Below are 15,296 nucleotides of genomic sequence, written 5' to 3'. Positions count from 1 at the left end.
CCTGATCAGGTCAGAGTCCTCTTTCGGCAGTACTCTCTCTGGATATTTTAAACACTGCGAAGGCACATTTAGATATATTTAGCCAGTGAAGACAGCAACTCAAATAGGACCCAATACTCTAGAAATGAAGCAGCTGGGATTTTCCTTTTCTTCCCATATCTTCTTTAACAGTTCTTTGACCTCTATCAGGGAGGGGCTCCTGCTCTGTTTTCTTAGTGTAGGGTGTACTTCAAAATTAATCTAGTACTCGAACAGTAGGACATATTTACTCTTGTTTAGTCTCTGTCAATAGATACCAGGGAATTAGAAATATTATTTTAAGAAATGCTAAATTTTTCTAACAAAACAAGTAAAATACAGCACTCTAAATGTGCATAGCCAAGAAAATATTAAATAAAGTGGTCTCAACACTGCTAAAAGCACAACAGACACCATTGCTTCTATTTAACCGCTTTTGTCAACACATGCCTACTCCTTTTCCTAGTTTGAAAGATGCTTTCCTCTAAGGAAAACTAGTGCAGCATTACCTTTAAATAATTTCATTTATTATTATTTATTTACATTAGTTTTTCTGAGACAGGGTTTCACTGTGTAGTTGAGACTGACCTGGAACTCACTATGTAGCCCAGACTGGTCTCTAAATCACAGCAATTCTCCTGCCTCAGCCTCCCCAGTGCTGGGATTACAGGAGTGTGCCACAACGCCCAGCCAATTTCATTTATTTTTAAAGTTACAACCTATATAGAATTGAACACCTTGTCAATCTATATATAACAATAGCAGCTATTATTCACATGTACTTCTAGAATAAATCCCCTTGGCTGGCAGGACAACATTATGTTACAGACCCTTCTTTCCTACAGCCACAAATCCCCTTCTATGATGTCCTTGCTTCCCTCGTCCCCCACCCCCACACTGATATTCACCTTTCCTCCCCCACTAAAGTGCAGTTCATTGTAGCCTTCTTAGGAAATGGTTTTAATGAGTGTCCCATCATACATGCATTTTTGAAAGCCCCCTCTGAACACCAGAGGTGATGAAAATGAATTATGTTCTTGGAATTTGGTGCTTTGGAAAAGGTGTGCTTTGAACAGTTGAGTTGTTTAATTTGTGTGTAGGTTTTTAAATTATTTAAATGTCCTGGGATATAATGGAGAGAACATCTCAGTTTCCTGGAAACCGAGGGCCAGAGAAGAGAAGACACTCAAGTTACAGCCTTGTTTGGCTAAGCTTCCAGCCCAATTCCTGACGTGGGTTCTTTCACAGGAGCTAGTTATTGCTTCCACAACCCTCTTAAAGGGAATGTTCCATAAAGGCTGTGACCCTGTCATAGTCCACTTGCGATAACTCTGCTCTGAAAAACAAATCAGCCCAAGAACTCGTAGCAGAAGGAAGCTAGTCAACCTTCAAGGTCACTGAAACTTCATTAGGGCAGTTTAGAGTAAATACGTAAGATTTGGCATATGTTAAATGATTGTTAGCACAGCGTTCTCCAGTTTCACGTAGAAATATTCTTTTGCTCAATGGATCATCCAGTCTGCACTATTTTTATGTCAGCAGTAATCCTGTCTCTTCCTTTTGAACACTGAAGGGAGAGCTGCTTCATTTCGGTCTTCAAAGCATAGCCCTCGGGGGAGGTGTTGCTTTGGCTCTTACCCCTACCACCGCCACCACTGCTATTGTCGAGACCTCGATTGTTGTTGGCTTGTTTTATTCTCTGCCCCTTCTGCCCTGTCTCCTCATTCTCCCTCATATTCAGGGGAGGAGGCCCCACTGCGCTCACTCCAAGGGCTCAACACTGGGTACATCATCCCAAACTCTGACAGAGACATGGGGCTTCCAGGCCTTGTGACTGCAGGAAACTGGTCTGGCATTTCCAATGGGCTTGTTGGTCCTGAACTGAAGCTAGACAGTCTCAATTTCTGTGTCATCTTCAGGCTCAAAGTTGACACTGTGGTCATTTTCAAAAGACTCTGAGGCCACAGAAACTGCATCCAACTCAAATTTGCCTCCTGACAGGTCCTCCACAGATGTGCTGCTGCCCTCAGCATCCACACCACAGCCCGGAGGCCCCACAGCACTGCAGCGCTGCCACTCATGGATCTCATCCTCTCCAGGTTCTTCAGGGATGTCTTGTACTCTCCTTTCGCCAGGGTCAGTTTGGTCTGCAGGTCATCTACTGTCTTCTTCAGTTGCTCAAACTGCACTTAGTACTGTCCCTTGAGTTCAAAATAAGGTTTGGACTTGTTGATGGCTCTCTTGAGTTTCTTCTCCAGCTGTCACATGCAGCCTATAGCAGCACTGTGCCTGACTGCTGTTTTCTTATACACCAGTTCACTCCTCGTCTTGGTCTGCTCTGCCTCCATGACCCTCGGTGTAGTGTAGTTCAGCATCTCCTGCTAGGTCGAGCCGAACTGCCACTTGTAGTCCTCCAGCAGCATCCGCTCAGCCCGAGAGATCGTCTCCTTGGCAGTGCAGAGCACCTCTGTGGTCCTCTGAAAGTCCTGCGTGGCTTTCTGAGCTTCCAGTTAAGTCTGCCTTGCCACTCTCTGTGCCTCCCAGTAAGGCTTCCAGTCTTCCACAGCTCTGCCAATTTTCTTCACCAATTCATGCAGTTTCACTGTCGACTCAACCAGAACAGAACTTCTGATGAGCGTCCTCAAGTTCCATCTTCTGTCTGTTGATATCATCAGTGGGTGATTAAACTTCTCTAGTTCACTCTGTATTCAGGGATCCACATCTGCTTCCTTTTCTAGCCCCTGCTCCAGCCCCTTTTCCTCCTCTTTTTTCTTGAGGTGGGGGTGGTGATGGTATCAGCATTGAACTCATGGCAGGTTCGGTGCCACTGAGCTAAATCCCTGGCCCTCTTCTTCCTCTTCCTCCATGCCCACGGCCAACGGCAGGACCTCAGCCTGCTCATGAGCACTGCGTCCAGGTGGATAGCCCAGAAGCCAGTGGTGTGGAGGGCTCAGAGTGTTCAGAGTGGTTGTAGCCAGCAAGGACTCGGTCAGAGGCACCATTCCCCTACTTATGTAATAATGAAACTAATAACAAGCTTGATAGGCACAAATCCTAAGAATACCTTGATAGAACTCATGGCTTCCTAGAAGCCTTCAGCTTTCTCCTAACTCAGTTTGTTACCTTCTGGACGGCTCTCCAAAATTGTTGTCAGACAGTGTGGTGGCCAGTGGTTCTTTCCAGCTACTTGTTGTCCCATTCAAAGAACTGAGTGAAAGTGAAAGTATAACATTTATATGGGGCAAAAGAAGAAAAAGAAGCACAAAAATTACTCCATAAGAAAAAGTGGTCTGAAGGCAAAAGAAAAATTAAGCCCTGCATGCAGGGTGGGCCACTGCAGCAACAAGAAGGCAGTGCTCACAATGTCAATGGGTGCCATTTTTCATCTTTTTTCTGACATCAGATCCAGGCCATATTATCAAAAATCTGCTTGAGCTCATTGCAGAAGAGTTGAAGACAGCATTCTTTGATTGGTATTAGGTATAGGGCTTGGAAGCTGTTCTGCAAATGTGTCCTGAATCTCTGTGATAGACTGGTCTCCATGGTTGGCAGGTCACAACCAATTCCTAGTCTCTTTGCCATGACATAATTACCTGCCTGAATCCCACAGGCCTCACTATTAAGGGCCCAGTAAAAAATAGGAAATTTCAAGAAATAGGGACTGAACATCAGTCTAAATTTCAACGCTATTCTTTATTTAGAGCTTTTCTGCAAATGGCAAGGAAAGTTGTCTAAAATATTTTATGTTCAAGTATTTACAGCTCCTTATCAGAAACAATCCTTCTGCAAAGTCCCAAATGTTACGGTACTTAAAGAAGCTCTAGAGGAAGAGATTGCTATTATTGATTATCCCATTCTCAGTCCTCTACATGTCTCTCAGACAGATGGGGCCTCCCAACATGTTTAATGAAAGAAAGCACATTGGAAGGTTTCCTCAACCTCCTCTTTATAATCCTCAAGCCAGTTAACCAGTTCTACCCACTTCAAGTTATTCAGAAACTCCATCAGAAGCTAGCTACCGAGAAAGACCCAGTATTCCCCAGTCTCTTTCATACTCCTCATACAGATTTTAGCCCTGCAGAACATACTCAAAGGGAAAACTCTTGCTCTTTCAATTCTCAGCTCATCCTGTGCCTAAGAGAGGTCCCAGGAACAGAGGAGGGTATTTGAGTCCATGTTCCTTTTCAAATGGAAGATAAATAATGCAAAAAATGTGTGGGCTGATTTTCACCAGATCTTAGTAGGTTTATTACTTGGGTTTCAAACTTGGACTCTTGCTCTTGAGCTTTCATGAATAGATATCCATTTTTCTCAGGCACTTATTATACCCCAGATGAAAAAAAAGTATCCCAGGAGATAGTAGGAGATATGCAGATGGACAATATGTTGCAGAAATAGAAGGAAATCAGCCCCAGAGAGGCTACTCTCCATTGAGCAGAAGAAACAAAATGGGACTATATTAGAGATAGACTAAGCATAAGGTCTAAAATGATTATTGTTTTTGCCATGGAAATACAAAGATGAATTCAGAAATCTGTTAATTATGAAAAGGTGAAAAAGGTTACACAGGATAAAAAAGAAAACCCACCTGTCTTTCATAGTCAACTAATAGAGATTTTTCCATAAATATGCAAACATAGATCATTCTTCCAAGGAAGCACAGGCAGTAATGGGACATTTAATCCACCAACCAGCCCCAGATATTGGGTGTAAATTATTAAAAAAATCCAGATGGTTCTTAAGCCTCTATGACCCCATTGCAGAACACAGCCTTTTCTATGTTCAATAACTGGGATCAGGAGGAGGGTGAAAAGGATAGGAAATGAGAAAAACAAGCAGGCCAAAATTATGGCTGTCACAATTTAAGCATACCCAAGGGAAAACTCAGGGCCAATCAAGGAAAGACTTTCTGTTTTAAGTACAAGAGAATTGGACATTGGACATGCAGCTGTAACAGGCTACTGTGCAGTTCCTGCTTAGAATATCAGGTGGCTAATGTGCCTGATTCATGGTACTGGAGGATTGAATGTACCTGCTCCCAGACAGGGGCTAAGTCTGTCAGCTCCTATTCTGATAAAGAGGACTGTAGGGGCCTAGTGAAAACTGCAAAGCCCTTTTTTATGCACATCTCCATCTCCTTCAAGGAAGCCCAAGTGACCCTGGACATCATGGGCAAGCAAATTCAGTTCCTTAGAGATGCAATAGTGTGTTTTAACTTCCACTGGACTATTCTCCTCTAGATATATAACCATAACTGGGGTTGAGGATAGACCTAATCATCGCTTCTTTACCCCTGCTTTGATGTATCAATTTTAAGATTAAATTGTTCCACAATGTCCTACTCCCTTACCAATAAAAAAATTACTAGGAAAATTGAAGGCAAAGCCTTTCGGGATAAAATACCATCTCTATTGTGCATGGAAACCTCATTCCTCCAGAAAGGTCAAAAGGACCAACTAACAAACTCTGGCAAAACTTTGCCAAGAGACTTCTGAGTCTTGGCTCCTAATATTCCCAATAGCGCTCATGAAGATTCAAAACACCCACTAAATTAGCTTAAATACAAGCCCATATGAGATGCTATATGGGAGGCCTTTTTATCTTCTGATAAAATAGTGGACCCAGAGGCCACAAGCTTCTTAATAGCATCTTATTAATCTAGATCAGTGGTGGCAAACCTATGGCATGCATACCGTAGCAGGCTGTTTGCATCACTGAAAGCTCTAAAAGGTTCTCCATTCTTGATCTACACCAAATACAATAAGTTATTCAACTATATGAAAACAAAGTACGCCCAGCTCCTGGCCCAGGTGGACTGCCTACTGTACACTGTGGAGAACAAGTGTTCATTAAAATGTGAAGAAAGGAACTCTTACAGACCAATTACAATGAAAATGAAATGGCCTCTTTTCAGCAATTCTTGCCACAACCACTGCAGTAAACATGGCAGGAATAGATGAATAGATTCACCTTTGTAGGATAAAGCTAGCTCCACCTGGACAGTCTGAGAAAAAAAAAAGGCCCACCAGATGTGAAAAGCTATTCCTATAATTCTCTGGAAAACCTGAGGCTTCTCTTCAAAAAACAAGACTAAAGCAATAATCACTAATGACTCCTGATCCACCTATATTTAGCATGTCTACTGTGACTCATGCTTTTAATTGGATTCATTATGTGGATAATCTTGCAGGGCTATGGTTCTCAGGCTCTTGGTAATTTACCTAATATGCCTCTTCATTGTACTTTTATCTCCACAGGTAGTATGGGATGAAACTCTTTAGAAAATTTCCCTCAAATAATACCACTGAAAAATAATGTCTCTAATTGCTAGATGTGTCATAGGCCACCTTTTAAGACAGACGAAGAAAAATTCTAAAGTGCTCTTTGTCATTTTGACCTCTCCCACCCCAACCTATTAATAAAATATATCCATTTAAGGCTTGAGATAATGATCTGGATTATGGATCATGACTCTTCTGAAAAATTCACTGTGCTTTCTCTCATTGAAAAGTCATCTCAACAATTCTCTTTTTACCCCATTAAATTTATTGGTACATTTAAAGCAAACAATAGTTACATTTATCATTGGAATCTTGTACCTTTACGTGATATGTCTTGGTTCTTGTTTTTTCCCCATACACCTGACTTTCCTTCATCCCCTTCACCCTTCCCTATTTAAAAAGACTTTCTTTCCATTTTATCATTTTTTCTTTTCCCTTACTTCCTTTCCCCTCACCTTCCCACTTCCCCTTTAGCCATTTTCTTCTGATTTCATGCTCTCAATTATACCATTTGAACCATTTTTACAAGTTTAGTTTTTCACACCAGAGAAACTGTTCGGTATTTACTCAAGTGTGTCTTATTTATTTCATTTAAGATAATAGCCTCAACGTGCGTGCATTTTGCTATAAATGTTTCTAGTTTCTCATTCTTTATGGCTGAGTAGTACGCCATTTTATAGAAAAACCACATCTTCTCTATCCAGTCTCCAGTTGATGGGCATTTGGTTGTTTTGAAATTTTAGCTATTATGAACTGTACCGCTATACACATGGGTGTACATATATCACTGTGGTATGATTCTTTTAATTTTTTTGAAAGATACACAACAGAGGGATAGCTGGGTCAAATGGGACCTCTAACCCCAGCTCGATGAGGTATCTCCATATTGATTTCCATAGTGGTTGCACCAGTCTGCACTCCCACAAATAATGGAGAATAATTCCTTTCTCCCCACAGCCCCACCAATATTTATTGGTTGATTTCTTGATAGCAGCCATTCTTTCTGGGGTAAAGTGGAATCTGAGTGTTGTTTTCATCTGCATCTCTCAAATGAGCAGTGATATTGAACTTTTTTCATATATTTATTTGCTGCTTTAACTTCCTTGTCTGGGAAATGTCTGTTCATTTCAGATGCTCATTTTTGAATCAGGTCTTTGTATTTGAAGGTTCTGATTATTTTGAGTTCTTTATATATTCTAGATAGTAGGCCTTTGTGCAGTACCTGGTAACAATTTTTCCCACATTGTATGTTGGCTCTTAGCTCTATAAGTGATTTCTCTTTGCCAGCAAAAACTTTTTAATACAATGAGATCATGGTTGTTGATTCTTTGTGCAAGTTCTCATGCTGCTGAGGATTTATTCATAAAGTCTTCTCCCACACCAATGTCTTAGAGAGTTCTACCTAATATACTTTCCATTAAGTTTAGTGTATCTGTTTTGATATTTATATCTTTAATCCACTTGGCTTTTAGTGAAGGGCACACTAAAAGATGGGGATCTAGTTTTAATGTTTGGCAAGTTGAAAGACAATTTTTCCAACACTATTTATTAAGGAGCCTATCTTTACACCACTGAGGGTGGCTGGCTCCTTTGTCAAGGCTGAGTATGTCTGGGGTTGTATCTCCATCTTCTAATCTATTCCTTTGATCCGTGGGTCTGTTTTTTTTTTGCCAGTACTGTGCTGTTTTTATCACAGTGGCTATGTAGTATAATTTCAAGTGGTGAATTATTATACCCCCTGTCATGTCTTTGTTGCCTAGAGTAGTTTTTGCTATTCTAGGTTTCTTCTGGTTCCAAATGAATTTTTAGATTTTTTCTCAAGTTCTGTGAGATGTTCTATTGGCATTTCAATTGGGATTGCATTGGATCTGTATAACAGTTTTAGAAGTATGGCCATTTTCACTATGTTGAATTTTCCTACCCATGAACATAGGATGTCTTTCCGTCTTCTTATATCCTCTTCTATCTTTTTTTTTCAGAGTGCTGTAATTTTCAGTGTAGAGGTCTTTGTCTCCTTCATTAAACTGATTCCTAGATATTTCATTTTCTTGGGTGCTACTGTGAAAATAATTGTTTTCCTAATTTCTCTCTCAGTAAGTCTGATATTTGTGTACAAGAAGGCTATTGATATTTGAGTGTTAACTTTGTATCCTGCTACTCTACTGAATCTGTCAACCAAATCTAGTACTCTTTTGGCAGAGTTTTTTAGATCTTCTATGTAGAGTATCATATTATTGGCAAATAGTGACAGTTTAACTTCTTTCTTTCCTATTATTATTCCTTTCATTTCTTTCTCTTGTCTAATTGCTGTGGCTAATGTTTCCAGAACTATATTGAACAGCAGTGGTGATAGTGGACATCCTTGTCTTGTTGCTGATTTTAGCCTGAAGGTTTCTAGTGTTTGAACATTTAGAATGATATTGGCTGCTAGTTTTTCATAGATAGCCTTTATCAGGTTGACATAAAGACCTTCTATTCCAATTTTCTGTAGAGTTTTTAATCATGAATTGTGTTGAATTTTGTCTAATACTTTTTCTGCATCTATTGAGGTGATCGTATGGTTTTTGTCCTTGACTCTGTTGATATAGTGTATTACATTTATTGATTTATGTATGTTGAACCATCCTTGCATCCCTGGGATTTGTCAGGGTGTATGATCTTCTTGATGATCTTCTGTGTTCTGTTTGCCAGTATCTTATTGAGTATTTTCGCATCTATGTTCATGAGGGACATTGACCTGTAGTTCTCTTATTTGGCTGGGTCTTTCCCTGGTTTGGGAATCAAAGTAATACTTGCTTCCAGGAATGAATTTGGAAGTACTTCTTCTCTTTCCATTTCACTGAAGAGTTTAAAGAGTAGTGTGATAGTCCTTCTCTAAAAGTCTTGTAGAATTCAGCAGTGAAGCCATCAAGACCTAGGATTTTCTTTGTTGGTAATGTTTTAATTACTTTTTCAATTTCGCTGAATGTATTTGGGGTGTTTAGACTTTTTGTAGATTCCTCGTTTGACTTTGGAAATTCATATGTGTCTAGGAATCTGTCCATTTCTTATGTATTTTCCATTTTATTAGAGTGCAGGCTCTCAAAGTAGGTATTGGTGATCATCTGGATTTCTGACGGGTCTGTTGTGAATTCACCTTTTTCATTCCTAATTGCATGAATTTGAGCCTTTTTTCCCCTTTTTTTGATAAGGTTGGCTAAGCGTTTATTGATTTTATTTATTCTTTCAAAAAACTAGCTCTTCAATGCATTGATTTTTTGTATCATTCTCTAAGTCTCCATTGCATTAATTTCTGCTGTGGTCTTTATAATTTCCTCCTTTGTATGAGCTCTCAGTTGGTCTTGCTCTCCATTTTCTAGAAGCTTAAGGTTCATCATTAGGTTGTTTATTTGAGCTCACTCTTTTCCTAATGAGGGCATTTACTGCTATGAATTTCCCTCATAGAACGGCTTTCATTGTGTCCCATAGATTCCTGTATGTTTTAATGGCAAAATCATTCAATTGTAGATACTGTCTAATTATTCTTTAATTTCCTCTGTGACCTAGTGGTTGTTCAGCAGGGTGTTACTTAATTTCCATGTGTTTGTGAAGCTCTTGCAGTTTCTTTGGCTACTGATCTCCAGTTTGATTGCACTATGGCCTGATAATATACAGGAGATAACTTCAATTCCTTTACATTTACTTAAGCATGTTCTATGAGCTAGCATGTGGCCTATTTTGGAGAATAAGTCATGTGCAGCTGAAAAGATTGTATATTCTGATTTGGTGGTGTGTAACACTGTGTAGATATCTACTAAGTCTGTTTGTCCTAAGACTGAGTTCAGTTTTGTTATTTCGTTGTTGATTTTTTTGTCTGGATGATCTGTCCATTTGTGTCAGTGGAGTCTTCAGGTCCCCCACTACAACTGTATTCTTACTTGTTTTGTTTTTCATATCCATTAATATTTGTTTTGTATAGTTGGGGGCATTAGTATTCGTTGCATACATTTTTTTTATTCATTCAATATTTTAGAAATCCTTGAATACCATTTTAAATTGCATCCCTTTGCTTTTTATGTGACTTTCAATCCTTTGTTTCTAATGTGCCTTGCAAGTAAACAGTTTTATCTAAATTACTCTTACTATGGTCATCTAATTTTTAAGCTGTCTCTTATAAGGTTAACCTATTTCTCTGAAAATGTACAACTTCTAGGACCATGATTCTTATGCATAAAATTAGCTGGAGTCCTAGAATGTGGATTCCAGACTACTTGGATTAAGATAAACCCATTTTCAAGTAGGTTTCTACCGGATACTTCTAACAAAACCCAGTCCAGTTAATTATTATATGCCTGACAGAAATCTCACCCGTGACCTGCAATTAAAAACAAGAAGACCGTAAGCAAAATAATCTCTGTAGGTACCGTGCTTTCTCACTTTATGTTCCTGAAGATCACTGGATTCTTATTTTAAATTCTCATTTCTATTACTAAATATGTTAAATAAAATCCTAATAGAATTTTAATAGAATTTAATTGAGTAGATTTATTAATAAGGTACCCTGTAGAACAAGAATGTGTTTTATAAAACTCTGGTACTGTCTCATGGCCGAATAACATTAGTAGACAGAAAATGGGATATGAAATATGGAAAATGGAAATGAGGTATAGAGAGACAGTATAAGTGATTAAAACCTGGCTTTTTCCTTATGTGAATCTGGTTTCACTGAGCTCAGTCACTATAATGGGTGCAGTGCTGCTGTTTTGTTAGAAAGGCAGATTCCAAAGTTCAATTTGAAGTTTGTATACAAAGTTAGGTTGCAGCTTGATATATAACAATTCAAGTGTGTGAGTACAAAGGTTACCACAGTCTAAATTTAGTTTAACAGTTCTATTTTGCGACTATATATACTGTATATTAACATGGGTATATACAAGGGTATATGTGTGTGATTAAATATGTTAGTGTATTACATGACTAGAAAAACATAGACAATATATATGAACAAAATAAAAGATTATCCTCATATTCAGGAGTGTGAGAAATTAGGCACAGAAAGAGGCAGAATATATTAAATTTGTAATATAATACCAGTTATGCTTGATATGAATGAAACAGAAAAGATTAATCAGTAATATGACAAATCACTGATAAAATTTTGTAAATAAGGAAAATGTGTGAACTGAGTCCAGTGTAATGATATAGAAGTACATTTATTGACTATAGATCATGATCATGTGCTGTTGTGTGAAAATAGTGTATTTGTTAAATGTTTATTTAATCATTGAGTGTGTGATTATTGGGAAGAGATTGAAGATTCTTTTATTATATAAAGATTCATTTTCCTAATATTTTAAATTGTTATTAGTACATGTTTCCAGTATATAGTGATTACATTCCTACAGGGAATTGGCACATGTACACAACAAATCTTAATTCTTTTTTCATCTTCTTCACTTCCACTCCCTCCTCTTTCTCCATCTCTTGGTCCACTTCACTTTTGCAAAATATCTATCTCCCTGTTTCTTATTATCTACCTGTAATTTGGCTTTTCATTTATATTTTGTGTTTCTCTTATAAGATAAATCATGCAATATTAAATCTTGCATGTCTGATTTATTTCACTTAATATTACCATCTCAAGATACACCCATTTTCCAAAAATGACTAAAGTTTATTCTTCTTTATGGAAGAATAGTACTCCATTGTGTATAAACGCCCCACTTCCTTTATTCATTCATCTGTTGATGATCATATAGGCCACTTCCAAGATTTAGCTGTTATGAATTGTGCTGTTATAAATATGGGTACTCATGTAGCAATGTAATATGATGTCTTTGACACATTTTGGAAGATACCTAGAAAGTGAATAGCTGGGTAAAATGGAATTTCTAGTTTTAGTTTCTTGAGTAATCTCCATAATATTTGCCATAGTAGTTGTACTACTTTATATTACTGTCAAAAATGTAGAAGGGCCCCCTTTTTTCCCACAGCCTTGCCAGCTCAGATCCTGATAGCTTCACTGCTGCATTGTACAAAACATTTAGAGATGAACTATTGCCACTACTCTTTAAATTTTTCAGTGAAATTGAAGGGGAAGCAGTACTTCCAAATTTGTTATTGAAGCAAATGATACTTTGATTTCCAAGCCAGGGAAACACCCAACCAAAAAAGAGAATACAAGCCAACCTTCCTCATGAACATAGATGAAAAAATCCTCAATAAGATACTTGCAAACAGAATACAGATGATCACCAAGAAGATAATATACCCTGCCCAAGTCAGATTTATCCCAGGGATGCAAGGATGGTTCAACATACATAAATCAATAAATTTAATACACTATATTAACAGAGTCAAGGGCAAAAACCACATAATCATCTCAATAGATGCACAAAAATCACTTGAAAAAATTCAATACCCATTCATGATAAAAAGTACCCTCCAGAAAATTGGAATAGATGGCCTTTATCTCAACTTGATAAAGGCTATCTATGAAAAACCAACAACCAACATCAAAAACAGAAAACCTTCACACTAAAATCAGCAACAAGACAAGGATGTCCACTATTACCACTCTTGTTCAATATAGTTCTAGAAACATTAGCCACAGCAATTAAAGAGAAAGAAATAAAAGGAATAAAGATAGGAATAGAAGAAGTTAAACTGTCATTATTTGCTGATATGATACTACACAGAGAAGACCCAAAAAACTGCCAAAAGACTTCTAGACTTAATTTACAGATCCAGTGGAGTAGGTGGATACAAGATAACACTAAAATATCAATAGCTTTCTCATAAACAAATAATAGACTCATTGAGAGAGAAGTTTGGGGAAAAAAGCCCTTTCACAATAGCGTCCAAAAAAATGAAATATTTAGGAATCAATCTAATAAAGGAAGCAAAAGACCTCTACATTGAGCACTACAACACTGAAAAATGAGGTTGAAGAAGATATAAGAAAATGGAGCGACATTCTTTGTTCCTGTGTAGGAAGGACCAACATATTGAAAATGGCCATATTTCCAAAACTGCTATACAAATTCAATGCAATACCTATTGAAATACCAGCAGAACATCTCACAGAACAAGAAAAAACAATACAAAATTTATTTGGAGCAAGAAGAGACCTAGAATCTAATAAGATCCTATTGATACAATTGACAATGTGAAATAGGAAGAAAAGGGCTAAAGGTGTAGGGAAAGTGGGAAGTGTAGGGGAAAGTTAATAAGGGAAAAGAAAAAAATATGAGAAAATTAAAAAATGGAAATAAAGTGTCTGTAAATGGGGAGGAGAGGAGGAGGTGAAGGGAGAGCAGGGACAAGGGGAAAAATGTGAACCAAGACCTGTTATGTAAAGGTACAAGATTCTAATCATGAATATAACTGTACTCTATATCTAAAATGTACCAATAAACTCAATGAGAGAGAGAGAAAAAAGAAGACACCTAGAAAAGCAAAAGCCATTCTGTGCAACAGAGACATGGCAGGGGGTATCATAATCCCCAACTGGAAACTATAATGCAAAGCCACTATGTTAAAAACAGCATGGTACTGGCAAAGACACAGACCTGTTCAGACAGGCATGGTGGCACATACCTGTAATCTCAGCACTCGGGAGGCTGAGGTAGAATGATCACTGTGAGCTCAAGACCAGCCTGGGCTACATAGTGAGTTCCTGGTCAGTCTCAACTACATAGTGAGACCCTGTCTAGAAAGAAAGAAAGAAAGAAAGAAAGAAAGAAAGAAAGAAAGAAAGAAAGAAAGAAAGAAAGAAAGAAAGAAAGAAAGAAAGAAAGAAAGAAAGAAAGGAAAGAAAGAAACCTGAGGATCAGTGGAATAGATTAGAATATGCAGAAACAACCCCAGACATATTCAGCTACCTCATCTTTGACAAAGGAACCAACCATCCTCAGTGGAAGAAAGATAGCCTCTTTAATGGTGTTGCAAAAAATGGATTTTAACTTGCCAAAGATTAAAACTAGACCCCTATCTTTTACCATGCACTAAACTAAAATCCAGGTTGATTAAAGATCTAAATATTAAAACAGAAACACTAAATTTACTGGAAGATAAGCTAGGTAGAACTCTTGAAGACATTAGAATAGGAAAATATTTTATGAACAAATCCTCAGTAGTATGGGAACTAGCACAAAGAATCAACAACTGGGATCTTATTATATTAAAAAAGTTTTTGCAGTGCAAGAGAAATCACCAACAGACCTAAGAGACAACCTAAAATGTGGGAAAAAATTTTACCAGCTGTTCAGCAGACAAAGGTCTACTAGAATATACAAAGAACTCAAAAAAATCAGCACCCCCAAATAAAGCCCCATTTCAAAAATGGGCATCTGTAATGAATAGACATTTCTCAATCAAAGAATTAAAAGCAGCAAATAAATATATGAACAAACGTTCAACATAACTGGTCATTAGAGAGATGCAGATTAAAAAAACACTGAGATTCCACCTTACCCCAGAAAAAATGACTGCTATCAAGAAATCAACCAATAAGAAATGCTGGCGGGGGTGTGGGGAGAAAGGAACCCTTATTCACTGTTGGTGGGTGTGCAGATTAGTGCAACCACTGTGGAAAGCAATATGGAGGTACCTTAACTAGGATTAGAGGTTCCATTTGACCCAGCTCTCCCTCTGCTGGGTATCTTTTGAAAGGAACTAAAAGAGTCATACCACAGTGATATACATGCACACATGTTTATAATGGCACAATTTGTAATAACTAAAACTTGTAAACGACCCAATTACCCATCAACTGAAGACTGGATGAAGATGTGTCTTTTTTTTTATAAAAAGGAGTACTACTCAGCCATAAAGAATGAGAAACTAGAGACATTTATAGTTAAGTGGAGACAGCAGGTAAGAAAAACAGAAAACTGATAAAGCCACCTGGCCTGACTGCCAAGGCCTTAATTCCCTCCTCCCTCTACCTTTAATTAAGCACAAAAGAAACAAAGTAGGGAGGGGGTGACTATTATTAAAAAATCATTTAGTATATAA

General features: G+C 37.9%; 1 pseudogene; it reads right to left on the bottom strand.

The window, feature by feature from the left end:
- Positions 1-1,528: 1,528 nt before the first annotated feature.
- On the bottom strand, positions 1,529-2,422 carry LOC104858537 (annotated as a pseudogene).
- Positions 2,423-15,296: the final 12,874 nt, after the last annotated feature.

This window comes from Fukomys damarensis, unplaced genomic scaffold, assembly GCF_012274545.1.
Source record: "Fukomys damarensis isolate Sample0158 unplaced genomic scaffold, DMR_v1.0_HiC HiC_scaffold_39, whole genome shotgun sequence".
NCBI lineage: Eukaryota > Metazoa > Chordata > Mammalia > Rodentia > Bathyergidae > Fukomys > Fukomys damarensis.
Note: the sequence above shows the minus strand (reverse complement) of the source record. Positions and strands in the feature narration are given on the sequence as shown.